The sequence below is a fragment of the Carcharhinus amblyrhynchos genome, unplaced genomic scaffold, assembly GCF_965287045.1.
Source record: "Carcharhinus amblyrhynchos unplaced genomic scaffold, sCarAmb.v2.hapA scaffold_38, whole genome shotgun sequence".
NCBI lineage: Eukaryota > Metazoa > Chordata > Chondrichthyes > Carcharhiniformes > Carcharhinidae > Carcharhinus > Carcharhinus amblyrhynchos.
In genome coordinates, this window is record NW_027649779.1 from 8,316,310 (window position 1) to 8,330,012 (window position 13,703).

The 13,703-nt window shown below is 48.5% G+C and overlaps 1 long non-coding RNA gene across 1 annotated transcript in view; it reads left to right on the forward strand.

Moving 5' to 3' along the window:
- The window catches only part of LOC145362542 (uncharacterized), a 31,946-nt gene extending 18,243 nt beyond the window's left edge, over positions 1–13,703 (forward strand). The window contains exon 3 of the long non-coding RNA XR_013889993.1: positions 13,200–13,703. This is a non-coding gene — a long non-coding RNA (uncharacterized LOC145362542). The remainder of the gene's footprint in view (positions 1–13,199) is intronic.

A 13,703-nucleotide genomic window follows, 5' to 3' on the forward strand; every position in this document is an offset into this window, starting at 1 on the left:
CCCTATCCCTACATATTATACCCACTAATCCCTCTAACCTACACATCCCTGGACGCTAAGGGGCAATTTTTAGCATAGCCAATCAACCTAACCCGCACATCTTTGGACCGTGGGAGGAAACTGGAGAACCCAGAGGAAACCCACACAGACACGAGGAGAATGTGCAAACTCCACACAGACGGTCCACCTTGTTGTCCAGCAAGGGGCATACATGCGGTGGGTCATACGAGGGCTGCTCTTGGATGTTTCGAGAGTGGCCTAGTACTTCACGTCGTTAGTGTACGCTTAAACTGGACCAGATACTGGGCAAGACGACAGCTCAGTGACTATCACTGTTTGCTGTGCAGATACTGTCGTGGTTCCCCAAGACGACAACTTATTTAACCCGATTGAAACAGAGAGTCTGAGTTGTAATCCTCCAAGCAGTAGACTTTATTTTCCAGTACAAGAGAAATAAAGCCAGGAGGTCCAGAACACTCCACAGAGCCCTCGGCTTACAGTCTTTTTATGTACATTTCAGCTCCATATCTCAAGATTCTTATCTCGTCTTTACAATGCGACCTCGTTTAGCCACCATTGTTTCTGTACTGACCCCTTATTTACCTTGCTTGAGATTGGTCACCCATTGTTACGTCTCTTTTCCTCTCGAAACCATGGTAGTTACATCCTTTGCCCTTATCTTTACGACTCTGCTTGTACAACAATAGTGGTTTAGCTGACTTAGGCCGAATGTGAAGAAAAACATGCTCACTTTATTCTTTCCTGCTTGTTACGATCATATATTAAGCTGGACAGCTGTATAGTACCCATTGTCTCCCCAAGTGACTGCTGTTTGCATTTGCTAATAAGTAACTGCTATACTACTTCTCTGGGTCTCCTGCTCTGATCACATTTGCTACACTTGATTATATTAGGTTACTTACTTATCAACTATACTTGATTACCCATCCCAATTCTACTTACCCATCCTAATTCTACTTCAAGGAAGACACTCTAATACTATCCGTGATTCCGTATTTCATACCCAGTTTAGGTACAATTGTTCAGTACAAATTCTCTAAGTACTAACATGCTTACATATTGAGTACAAATTTCCTTACATATCCCCCCTTTGAGACTATCCCCTAGTCTCATCCCAATTACCAAGGCCAGCTCAGATAGTCCCCCTTGTTTGGCCCTGTTCACATGCACATATTTAATCACACTTGTAGGCAACGTGGGGGAGCCAAGTACTTTGGCCAGGGATCAATGTCCCCATTCTAGTCTTATCATGGCTTGTCTAGCAAAAGTCCTGATTTTTAGGTTGCTCCCCCAGATTGCCTGCCCCTAACAGTCATCAGCCAAAAACCTTCCCACCCTTGTCTAGGGAAGGGAAAAAGACTGATTCCTGTGTACAGACTAAGTCTCTTGGTCTCCGTAGGCATCGGTGAGGTTGTAGAACGATCCTCCACTAGTGCAGCTATTTCGCAAACTGACAGGTTTCAATTTCAACCAGGGTCATTGTGAATTCATCCAGCGGGGGCAGTTCAATGTTTCCCCATTCCTTAGTTGTCCCTCCCAAACGTGGGTTGCTTGTCACTTGTGTCACCATTTGTCGCACTGCCAATCTGGCAAGGAGGGATCTCAAGACAGGTAAAAAACAGCAAAATATTAATCCCAGGATGGTTATTGTCATGGCTGCCACAACTCCAGCTTTAGCAAACCAGGCCCCCCATCTTCCTAACATATTGTCCAGCCAATTCCATACCCCATTGTGACTGTGGCTGCCTTTTCGTATGCCCACCAAGCTGCTGCCAGACCTTGATAGCAAGGAGGATACCCCATTGCTACGTCGTCTAGCTTGGTGCTGTAATATGCTACAGCCTGCCTTCGTCTGCCCTTGCAATTCTCCTGCATTAACACTGCTGTAGCAAACCCTGCTTCTCTGTTACTCACAAATAAGTCAAAGGGTTTGTCATAGGTTGGTAAAGCCAATGCTGGTGCCTGTGCCATTTCTTTCTTTATATTCTCAAATGCGTCTGAAGCATCTTTATCCCATCTTAGTTTGGCTTTTAACTCTTCACATCCCGCCTCTTTCATTATTTTCCGTAGTGCCTGTGTTTTTTCTGCATAGCTTTCCACCCATTCTGAACTGAATCCTGTCATTCCCAAAAATGTCATCATTTGCCCCACCGTCTGTGGTTTCGGAACTTTTAGTACTGCTTCTATTTGCTGTGAAGCTATCCCCTTTTGCCCTGCTGATATCTCTCTCCCCAAATATTCTACTTTTTCCTGGCACAACTGCAGCTTTTTCCTGGATACTTTGTGACCCCCTTCTGCTAATCTTTCCAATAGTTTTAAACTGTCCTTCCTGCATTGCTCTCTTGTCTCTGCGCATAATAATAAATCATCCACATACTGTATCAATGTTCCCTCCAACTGTATCCCCTCCAAATCTGCCCTCAACACCTGATTGAATGCATGTGGGGAATGCTTGAATCCTTGGGGCATCCTGTTATACGTGTATTGTTTCCCTTCAAACGTAAATGCAAAGAGATACTGGCTTTCTTGGGCTAGCGGCACGCTAAAAAATGCTGAGCATAGGTCTACTACAGTGAACCATCTACTTTCAGGCGGTATATTAGTCAACAGGGTGTAGGGGTTGGGAACCTCTACTGGCATGTCCTCCACTACCTCATTTACTGCCCTCAAGTCATGCACCAATCTCCATTTTTCCCCATCCGCCTTTTTTACCGGTAGCAGTGGTGTGTTACACTTGCTCCGAGTTTCCTTTAATACCCCTGCTTCTATCAGTCCCCTAATTGTTCCTCTAATTCCTTCAATTGCTTCTGCCTTAATCGGATACTGTGGTCTGTAAGGTCCTTGTCGTCCGGTCTTTAGTCTAACCTCCACTGGATTAGCGTTTTTGACCCTTCCCACATCCGTGTCCTGTCTGGACCATAGCTCCTGTGGGAGGGAATTCAAATCCTTTTCTAAGCTCTTTCTCCACTCCTGCTCCTGCTTCTCAATCTCTGCCTCTATTTTTACCTGTTTTGGCTTCCCGATCATTTTAACATCCAAGATTATCTTCAACATTTGTCCATTACTGGACGTCCAAATATCTACGTTTCCTGTCTGAACAAATTCTAATTCTTGTGCTCTCAGCACCATTGGTCCTAGGTCCTTTGATCTATATCCCGGATTCACTTTCAGTGTAACATGTGGTTCTGCTCCAGGTACAGAGAACCATTTGTTAACCCATTCATCCCTCACGACCGCGAGGGCCGCTCCCTCTGGGCCAACTAAAATACTTTCCGACCTTATCTCTTGTTCTCGTCCTGCCTCCTTTTCCCATTTCTCCTGTATCTCGGGTTTCTGTTCTTCATCAAATATCATTGTGCTGTGTAGTTCTGTCCTTGGCCATTCGGCCTGTGGAACCCAAGTATCTATCAGCTCCCCCCAAACTTCCCATACCTGTTTTTTAACTTGTTCCTCTATGTCTCCCAACCAGTACACATTAACCCCTTCCTTTCCTGGTACTCCGAGTAAATACACTCCCATCAAATCAATTCCTTGTTCTGTACATTCTAATTTTAGTCCTAAACCTAGGATTGCATCTCTTCCTAATAAATTTAATGGCATTCTATCACACACTAATATAGGTACATGAGTAGTTTTGCTTCCAATGGTGACAGGTACCGGCGTTGTCATCTGAGTTAACGTTACTTTCCCCGAGAACCCCACAGTTTTCACAAACTGGTTTGATAATGGTAGGTGATTCGCATATTTTGTTTGTATGCACGTACACGTGGCGCCGGTGTCTATCATCATGGGGACCTCAACCCCTCCTACTCTAACACTAATTATGGGTTCCTGATCTGCTGTATCTGTTATTTGTACGTACTGTCCTACCATTTCAGGGTTCTCAGGGCCCCCCTATAGGGAGCTCTGAAAATTCACAGGTCCCTGCAGCACGGGAGTGTTATTCAACGGCATTTGCGCCATTTGCTGGCCTATCTGCTGCTAGTTTTCTCCCTGCCTGTGAGAGTTCTGTGGGCAATTTCTTTTTATATGTCCTGCTTCCCCGCACCCCCAGCATACGCCTGGAGGGCCAGGCGGCGGTCCCTGCCTTGGAAGCTGCTGATTTCCCTGCCCCTGTCCTCTCTGATTCTGATAGGGTGGCCTACCACCTCCGTGTCCTTTCCCATTTCTATTCCAGTCAGTCTGATTTTGTGAAGCATAAGGGTGTTGATAATTTAAGCCATAGCCTCCTGGGTTCATGGACAGCGGGAAGGCAGAAATGTTATAGGTTATGATGGGCTGGCCTCCATCTCCGTTTCTCCCTAGCATCGGTGCAGGTATTTCCTCTGTCTTTTGGTTCACCACCATCGGTGCTATTTTCTTGAGTGTGGGGTCTTCTTTCACTTTCAGCTTTTCCTTACTTTTAATTTCTTCCAGCTGGGCTTGCAGGAGTTTGCGTTGTATCTCCTTCAACTGTTTGTCTGCATTTTTTCCTCCCTGCGGTGTCTCTCCACTGCATGGGCAACATAATCCACAAACTCTCGGTAGTTTTTCGAATCCAGGCCCACCACTTCTTCCAGTCTTGCCTTAGCTGAAGTCGGCAGGCCTTCTAAGATTGCGGCTCGGAACAGGGAGTTGGTCAGTGGATCTGTTAAAATGTCCCTCTCCGTGTCCCTTCTCCACCTTCTTAATTGGTTTTCTATGTACACGGCCGCATTCTCTTCCTCACCCAACGGTTCCCCTCTCAGAGTTTTTATATCCATCCGATTGGGGTACATATCCCATAGTGCTTGCCAAATGTCGTGGCGGTATGGGTCCATTAGTGTTCCATCCACATCCGGGTCATAGGCTGCGGTCGGGATGCCAGCACGTCTCATTACTTCAGCCATTTGGTCCATTCCTAACACTTTTGTCAGGAGAGCTTTGATGTCACCCAGCGCCATCCTCTTTCCCACCATTCCAGCCTCCAGCTGTCCAATCCACCTCCCGGCTCCGTCCAAAATATTGGGTAATTCGTTAATTAAATTAGGCAAGTCCTGACCTGACCAAGGGATATATTGCAGTCTGCCACCCTTCAGAATCACCGGGAACATCCCTTTCTCCCTTCGTTCCTCGGCTGGATATTTTACAGGTTGGTGTCTTTTCCGCATTGATTTTCTTCGTCCCCCTAACACTGACTGTCTCTCCTCCTCTACACTACTTTCTTCTGTCCCTCCTTCCATTCTTTCTCTCTCTGGGTGCTTCCATGTCCATGCTCCCATATTTTCGTTTGTCTCCCCATCTCTGGATTTCCCAGCATTTTTCCTCTCTGTTTCTTTCTTTCTCTTTTTCCTCTTTCCTCACTCCGACTCTCTTTCCTTCTATCTTTTCTTGTGATATCTCACTTTCACATTCGTGGAGATCCTCTCTCATTTTCTGCTCGCATTCTTTTCTGGCCCCAGTCCCTCTTCTTTCGTACCTCTTGTCTCCTTCTCCTTCTGTTATCTTTTTTGCCCATTCAAAAAGTTCTACCGCGTTTACTTCTGCCTCTAACTGCCTCCTCCTTTGAATTAACCCATCCAGGCTTTCTTCCATCCTCTTAGTCTCTTCCTCAATACCTTGTCTCCTTTCTTCCTCCTCCTGTGCCCACTGTTCCTTTGTCATTTGCTTTACGTCAAACTCTCCCTCAAAATTCATTGTGCCTGATATAACTGGGTACAGTCCTACGGGATTTGACCCTTCCAGGTATGGGGGTGGGGCTACGTTTGGGTCTTCCAGCTCCTTCTTCTCCTGAGTCTGGACTGGCATTAGCATCCTACCCCACCCCCCCATGCTCTTCTTCTCTCTCTCCCTTCTTCTTCGAACAACGCTAATATCTCTAACTCCTTTTCTCGCTTCTCCCTTCTTTTGCTCGATCTATCCTTGATTTTATAGTTCTTTATCATTCCCTTCTGATCCTCACACCTCTCTATGCACCAGGTGCCTTCCTCCGGCCACTGTGTATTTGTCTTACTTGTTCTTTTAGCCCATTTTTTAGAGATATGTGCTATATCCCCTCTGAGGGCTGGGAACTTGTCCCCTAGTATTTCCACTGGTGTTTTAGCTTTGCTTGCCATTATTTGTACTCTCGTCTCGCTGCCGTGATCTTTATTGCTTAATTCGTCAGAGTTTGGTATAATAGTTATTATCACTCGGTGTACTGTTTTTCCAGGCTCGGTCCCCCGTTCACTTATCCCTTGCGACTCCCCTGCCAGTATTTGTAACTCTAACCGGGGTTCCGATATCCACTTCCCCGTAGCCCCCTGTCCTGGCACTATCTTTCTTTACTCCGGCGATCTCTCAGACAGATTCTTTCTTACTCTCATCTGAACATCACATCCCAGGCATCCTTTTCTAGCCTTTACACTCACTTCAAACTTCTGAGCTTCGCATAGGGGGCTACCCCTCTTAACAACTGGTCTAAGGCTGGGTGTAAAGACAGACACCTCCTTATTTGCACGTGCTCAGCTCAGACCTCTCACACACTCTCACACTCTTTCATCACAGATGAGCACCTACTGTACTTTGATTCACTCCCTTAAATTCGGTAATCTATTCCGGAGCTCCGGTTGTGGCCATTCAACCGGACCCGTAAACAGATCCCAGGTTTCAGCACCAATTCTTGTAGGTAAAGATACCTCTGAGACTAATTGTGAGTCAAAGTACAGCAGTTTAATTAACTAAAGCCTGATTCAGAAAATCCAAAATAAGATTTATTTTTATCACCTTTAAATATCCTCACTAAATCAAGACCCTTGCACCTTCTTACAATTCTGGTACAATAAAACAAAACATCACTTGGAACACAGATGCACAAAGAAATACTGAAAGCATTCTAATGTGCAATCTACATGTTTAATTATTTCTACAGCTCTGCCTTTGTAACCAACACAGGCAAGTACAAAATCAAATCTACTGTGTGCCTAAATGGTTAACTCTCCTTACAACTTTAAGATGCAATGTAATGCCACCTTTCCCACTTGGCAGAATTCAAATCTCTGTCCGATCCCTGCATAATTTAGTAAACTTAAAGCAATTCACTTTGATTGGCTATACCTATTACATCACCTGAGGGTCTCAATTACACAGTTACACCCTCTCTCTCTCTCTCTCTGTACCATACAGAGTCAGCCTGCTTGTCTCTTTTTTTAACCCTTTACTGGTGGGAGCTCACTGGCCTCTAATAAATTTGATGGGTGTCTCATGTTGTGACAAATCCCCTTCTCTCTCAAACAGTCATATAGTCATGCACAATTCCAAATACATAACTGCTATTAGCGTTCACCCCGCACCTCAGTAAAAGCCTATGTCAGGGTTCCCAGTTCCACTGACATACTTCTCTCTACTCTTTCTGCTCCCTCATCACATAACCTCCCCTTAGTTTTAACTACCGTATTAGGTAAGAGAGCAATCTCTCACAGATCTCTCTCCCTCTCGGTTGACGTCTTTTCCCCGAGGTCCTGGGTAGGTTCGGACTGGCAGGCCTTCCTACACTTACTCTCCTTGGGCAAGTCGTAACCTGGAATCCCGCTCCAAACCGCTTGACTTAACCTAGTTGCATCGATTAGCGTTCGGTTCTTTTTGCGTCGCACTTTTTACCCATTCACAGACAACACAGTATTCGCAGCGCGCTTTGCATGCAAAACTCTACCCTTCAGATCAGACTCAGTCTCTCAAAATGTTTTTCCCAATTTAGTTTTACCTTTGCAGGATGTTCTTTGGGTTGGGGAGATCCAGGACCAGCAGAGAGCCGGGTGCGCCGGGCCTCGAGATCCCTTTTTCCGACAACAAGGATTTACATGCAATATAAGTCTGCTCACCTTGCTGTCAGAATGCCGGCTTTGGGATGTCCAGCCCCAGTCGGACCACCGTCTCCGCTGCTCCTTCCAGATGCTATTTTCTGGGCGATTTCCCACAACACCCTGCTCGCAGCGCCAATTTTGTTGTGGTTCCCCAAGACGACAACTTATTTAACCCGATTGAAACAGAGAGTCTGAGTTGTAATCCTCCAAGCAGTAGACTTTATTTTCCAGTACAAGAGAAATAAAGCCGGGAGGTCCGGAACACTCCACAGAGCCCTCGGCTTACAGTCTTTTTATGTACATTTCAGCTCCATATCTCAAGATTCTTATCTCGTCTTTACAATGCGACCTCGTTTAGCCACCATTGTTTCTGTACTGACCCCTTATTTACCTTGCTTGAGATTGGTCACCCATTGTTACGTCTCTTTTCCTCTCGAAACCATGGTAGTTACATCCTTTGCCCTTATCTTTACGACTCTGCTTGTACAACAATAGTGGTTTAGCTGACTTAGGCCGAATGTGAAGAAAAACATGCTCACTTTATTCTTTCCTGCTTGTTACGATCATATATTAAGCTGGACAGCTGTATAGTACCCATTGTCTCCCCAAGTGACTGCTGTTTGCATTTGCTAATAAGTAACTGCTATACTACTTCTCTGGGTCTCCTGCTCTGATCACATTTGCTACACTTGATTATATTAGGTTACTTACTTATCAACTATACTTGATTACCCATCCCAATTCTACTTACCCATCCTAATTCTACTTCAAGGAAGACACTCTAATACTATCCGTGATTCCGTATTTCATACCCAGTTTAGGTACAATTGTTCAGTACAAATTCTCTAAGTACTAACATGCTTACATATTGAGTACAAATTTCCTTACAATACATGGATTTGGGCCAGTATGTGTGGGAGTTTGCGCATTCTCCCTGTGCTTGCATGGGTTTTCTCCGGTTTCCTCCCACACCCCAAAGATGTGCTCTTAGGTTGATTGGTGTAACAAATTGTCCCTAAATTAGTCTCCCCTCAATCTGGAGTGCCATAAGCATAGACGTGGGTCATGGGTGGAAGAGTGAACTCACAATGTTAAAATGGCAGCACGGGCTCGTTGGGTCTGTTTCCCGTGCTGTGTTGTTCTTTGACCCAAGCACAGGAATAGAACCCAGGACCCTGGAGCTATGAAGCAGCAGTGCTAACCACTGTGCTGCTGTGCAACCCTATTTGGATGGGAGATGGTATAGATGAGAGATGGGATGGTATAGAATTTCTCTGTCCCTCCAGTGTTTTTGCCGATCCTTGCACCCCTCCCAGACACTCCTATCGATATTTCATCTTTCAACAAAATATGGGAGAAAACCCCAGTGTGAATTGTTGTCAATTTAATTTGGAAAGAGAGGGAGAGAGAGGTGTGGATCCCATTCCCCACACACGCTCCTGCAGTCCTCACCCACAACATTTATTTAACCTGGCCCTCACCAGGTTGTGTGTGTGTGTGGGATGGTGCTGTGTACACAGGTGGGTCCAGCTCCCTATTCCTCGCACTGTGACCATGAGCGGAACTTTAAACAGAAAGCACTGAGGGGAAGGAGAAGGGTTGGCGAGGGGGACGGAGAGAAGGGTTGGGGAGGGGGACGGAGAGAAGGGTTGGCGAGGGGGACGGAGAGAAGGGTTGGCGAGGGGGACGGAGAGAAGGGTTGGGGAGGGGGAAGGAGAGAAGGGTTGGGGAGGGGGACGGAGAGAAGGGTTGGCGAGGGGGACGGAGAGAAGGGTTGGCGAGGGGGACGGAGAGAAGGGTTGGCGAGGGGGACGGAGAGAAGGGTTGGCGAGGGGGACGGAGAGAAGGGTTGGGGAGGGGGACGGAGAGAAGGGTTGGCGAGGGGGACGGAGAGAAGGGTTGGCGAGGGGGACGGAGAGAAGGGTTGGCGAGGGGGACGGAGAGAAGGGTTGGCGAGGGGGACGGAGAGAAGGGTTGGCGAGGGGGACGGAGAGAAGGGTTGGGGAGGGGGACGGAGAGAAGGGTTGGGGAGGGGGACGGAGAGAAGGGTTGGGGAGGGGGACGGAGAGAAGGGTTGGGGAGGGGGACGGAGAGAAGGGTTGGGGAGGGGGACGGAGAGAAGGGTTGGGGAGGGGGACGGAGAGAAGGGTTGGGGAGGGGGACGGAGAGAAGGGTTGGGGAGGGGGACGGAGAGAAGGGTTGGGGAGGGGGACGGAGAGAAGGGTTGGGGAGGGGGACGGAGAGATGGGTTGGGGAGGGGGACGGAGAGAAGGGTTGGGGAGGGGGACGGAGAGAAGGGTTGGGGAGGGGGACGGAGAGAAGGGTTGGGGAGGGGGACGGAGAGAAGGGTTGGGGAGGGGGACGGAGAGAAGGGTTGGGGAGGGGGACGGAGAGAAGGGTTGGGGAGGGGGACGGAGAGAAGGGTTGGGGAGGGGGACGGAGAGAAGGGTTGGGGAGGGGGACGGAGAGAAGGGTTGGGGAGGGGGACGGAGAGAAGGGTTGGGGAGGGGGACGGAGAGAAGGGTTGGGGAGGGGGACGGAGAGAAGGGTTGGGGAGGGGGACGGAGAGAAGGGTTGGGGAGGGGGACGGAGAGAAGGGTTGGGGAGGGGGACGGAGAGAAGGGTTGGGGAGGGGGACGGAGAGAAGGGTTGGGGAGGGGGACGGAGAGAAGGGTTGGGGAGGGGGAGGAGAGAAGGGTTGGGGAGGGGGACGGAGAGAAGGGTTGGGGAGGGGGACGGAGAGAAGGGTTGGGGAGGGGGACGGAGAGAAGGGTTGGGGAGGGGGACGGAGAGAAGGGTTGGGGAGGGGGACGGAGAGAAGGGTTGGGGAGGGGGACGGAGAGAAGGGTTGGGGAGGGGGACGGAGAGAAGGGTTGGGGAGGGGGACGGAGAGAAGGGTTGGGGAGGGGGACGGAGAGAAGGGTTGGGGAGGGGGACGGAGAGAAGGGTTGGGGAGGGGGACGGAGAGAAGGGTTGGGGAGGGGGACGGAGAGAAGGGTTGGGAGGGGGAAGGAGAAGGGTTGGGGAGGGGGATGGAGAGAAGGGTTGGGGAGGGGGAAGGAGAGAAGGGTTGGGGAGGGGGATGGAGAGAAGGGTTGGGGAGGGGGAAGGAGAGAAGGGTTGGGGAGGGTGATGGAGAGAAGGGTTGGGGAGGGGGAAGGAGAGAAGGGTTGGGGAGGGTGATGGAGAAGGGTTGGCGAGGGGGAGGAGGCGGAGAGAGATAGAGAAATGGACGTAGAGCTAAACAGAGAGGGAGTGGAGGGTGTGAGGGTCTCAGGAGTAGCAGGGGGAAAGAGACACAGAGTTTGGGGGGGTGCCCTTCTCCATCGTGGGACTGCCAGTGGGATCTTGCTGTGCAGAATTATCTTCATTGTAATTTGAATCATTCATTCATTGATTAAGGGAGGGGGGATGTGATTGGGGAATTATAAATATTGATACAACGCTGCACAATTTTGGAACCCCCCCCCACCCACCAAAAGGATACAACTCGTCTCGTAATCTTAAGTGTGCGTGAGATAGTAGGAAGCTGCTGGTTTTAGACATAGAATCCCTACAGTGCAGAAGGAGGCCATTCGGCCCATCTAGTCCGTACTGACCACAATCCCACCCAGGCCTCATTCCCGTAACCCTGCACTTTTAACCTGCTGATCCCCCCTGACACTGGGGTCAAATTAACACGGCCAGTCCACCGAACCTGCACATCTTTGGAGTGTGGGAGGAATTGGTAAATTAAAGCAGGATCTAACACTCTCTCTATCAGGAACAACTAACAGCTCTTTCATTTAGACTGGGGGGGTGACAACCTTATTAAAACAAGGAACAAACTGAATAAACTCCCCAATAGAATGCTGTTCCAATGACCAAACTCACTCGGGAATAATGAAATAAATCATTACAGAATAGAGTCACCCTCAGATAATATAATACCAGGCGGCTGTTGGAAGTGTGAACTTTCTGCTGCTGTTTCAGTCTGGAATACTTTCTGAGTTGGTTTGTGTTTGGAGGGTGATGTGATGAAGGTGTATATATTACTGGAGCATTCAGTATCAGACTCTCCCTCCAATCTGAAAAGGCAGCAAGGTCCCTCTCTCCCCGTTATTACCCCCCTGTCCGGGTTTAAACACCTAGAATTCCCTCCTGGTATTCCTGCAATTTGAGCGGCTCGAGGCTGTCACCAACACTCCAATCTGAATGTAATTGTGTGTGTGTTTGAGAGCTTGTGTTAAAATCATTGGTCCAATTCAGAGCCTGTTTTGCTGCTGGGATTCTGGCTGCTGATTTGGACACAGATGTTATAAAGTTGTCTTCTGCTGCCTGCTTTCTGCAGTTTCAAATCCCAAAGACACAGGCTTTCGAAAGACTCAATGCTGGGTGGGTTATTGTGATTTTCTCAGCATTTCTTTTCAATATTTACATTGGGCAAACACCAGATTTTTATATGCAACTTCATTACAATATTCGATGGGGATGGGCGGGGAGAGAGACATGGGGGTGGGGGGAAGAGAGAGAAAGACAGGGAGGGGGGGAGAGAGAGAGACGGGAAGAAGTGGGGGGAGAGAGAGGGGAAAATAGGAAGACAGCAAGAGGTGAGGTTTGTGGGGGGTTGCGGTGAGGGGGTGGGAAGAGGCACAGGATCTGGGAGGGGGGCTGTCTCGTGTGGAGAGGGAGAGAGGGAGGTGTCTGGTTCCCTTATTTCCCACTCACTTGACCCCAATCCTGACGATATCACTTTGTATCTGGCCTTGTTCAGACTGTGTGTACGTGGGATCTTGCTGCGCACTCATGCATTCACCCCCACAACCACCACCACATTTCTCGCACTGTGACTGTGCCTCACACTTTAAACGTAAAAAAAGATGGAGGGGAAGAAGGAGGGTGGGGTAGTGAGAGAGAAACAGGGTGAATGGAGAAGGGGTGGGAGCGTGTCAGGGGCTCAGTGGAGGGTTGGGGAAAGAGACAGAAGCTCTGGGGGTGGGGGTGTCCTCCTGCGGGGGGGGGCAGGATGCAGGTGACTGATAGAAGTGGGAATAAGCTCCTGTGTTTATTCACTGGCCTGTCTCTGGAGTAAATCCACCCCCCCAGAATGTTTTGATATGTTTTAATAAATTAGATATCGGGACAGTCACGAGGCATTTGGAAGTTCATTTCATTTGAAAATTGTTCCCATTTTTGTCAGGGTTTAATAATGAGGATGTGGAAATGAATGTCCCCTCCCCCCCCTCCCTCCCTCCCCTCCCTCCCTCCCTCCCTCCCTCCCTCCCTCAGTCAGTGAGATTGTGAATTTCAGCAAGTCCTGGGATCTTGCTTTGCCTTTTATTGTTTACAATCAGGTTTTGCGTTTAATCACATTTCACTTTATTTTCTCTTCCAACCAAGGAGAATTCTTTTGGAAACTTTGACGATGCAGAGAGCGAATAGTTTTGCCGTGAAGAATCCTCGGACAAGAGCTATAACCAGAGAGAAAAATATTAATAAAAATCCCTGTGTCTTTGTCGTTCATTTTTATACACAGACTGGTGGGGCTTTTACACTGAGGGTTATTGGTCTGTGTGTCAGGGGGAGGGGGGGTTATTCCGAGTGATCCCTGCTCCAATGTAATCCCACAGATTCCAATCCCTCTCCCTGAAGCTCTGTCTGTGTAACTCCCCCATCCTCAGAACTGTTTCTCCACATCTTTCCAATCCCTGTCTCTCCCCATCCTTTCCACCTCAGCCTCTCTCAATGGCAGCATCTTTCCCTTTTTCTCTCATTCTCTCTATCTTTCTCTTCCTGAAACTTCATCAGTCTGTCTTCCCCAAGCTCCCCTTTCCATTCATCTCGACATCTCGCTTTGTATCTCAGCCTTTTTGCTCATCTCTCCCTCTCCGTGGGTCATTTTAT